General features: G+C 61.1%; 1 protein-coding gene across 1 annotated transcript in view; it reads right to left on the bottom strand.

Moving 5' to 3' along the window:
- The window catches only part of GABRG3 (gamma-aminobutyric acid type A receptor gamma3 subunit), a 49,127-nt gene that overhangs the window by 45,459 nt on the left and 3,074 nt on the right, over positions 1-594 (bottom strand). The gene's annotated exons all lie outside the window — the stretch shown is intronic.

Genomic DNA, 594 nt, shown 5'->3' on the forward strand with positions numbered 1-594 from the left:
TTCCTCTGCACAATCCTCTTAGGAAAAGTTTACCGCCCTCCAGCCACCGCGCGCTCCCAGGCGAGAGGTGTCCCCGAGACAAATGGCACCAGCAGAACCCGCACCGTTAAGGACACGGCTGACGTGGCGCTCGGGGTGATGGATGGGGAGAGGCGGGGGACGGCCACAGGTCCGTCCTTAAATCAGGAGTGAGTGGGGAGAGATCACCGCTGGTGAGTCTTTTTAAACACGTCACGGTCGCAGCGTGGGTTATGGAAACTATGAGAGGACCCTGCGTGGACGCGTTCCCCCGGAGGCTGCCGTGAGCTCTTCCTGGCTGACGGGGACGCGGACGGGCCATCGCGAGGGTTTCCTGGTGTTGGGTCTCCGTGGACCAGCTGGACGGAGAAGGTGGGGAGGTGCCCATGTGCTCACGGAGGCGCCTACGGTCAGGTGGGGGGTCGATTCCGGCCGCGGGATTGTGGGAAGTACACGGAAGGGGTTCCCCTCCTCACGTCAGCTTGACAGCCGGTCCTCCAAGCTGCGACACCCCATTTTCTGAGTGTGTGCGTGAATCCTCACCCGAGCGCATCTTTCCATCGATTATTAAAAAAT

The sequence above is a fragment of the Myotis davidii genome, unplaced genomic scaffold, assembly GCF_000327345.1.
Source record: "Myotis davidii unplaced genomic scaffold, ASM32734v1 scaffold811, whole genome shotgun sequence".
NCBI classification, from domain to species: Eukaryota; Metazoa; Chordata; class Mammalia; order Chiroptera; family Vespertilionidae; genus Myotis; species Myotis davidii.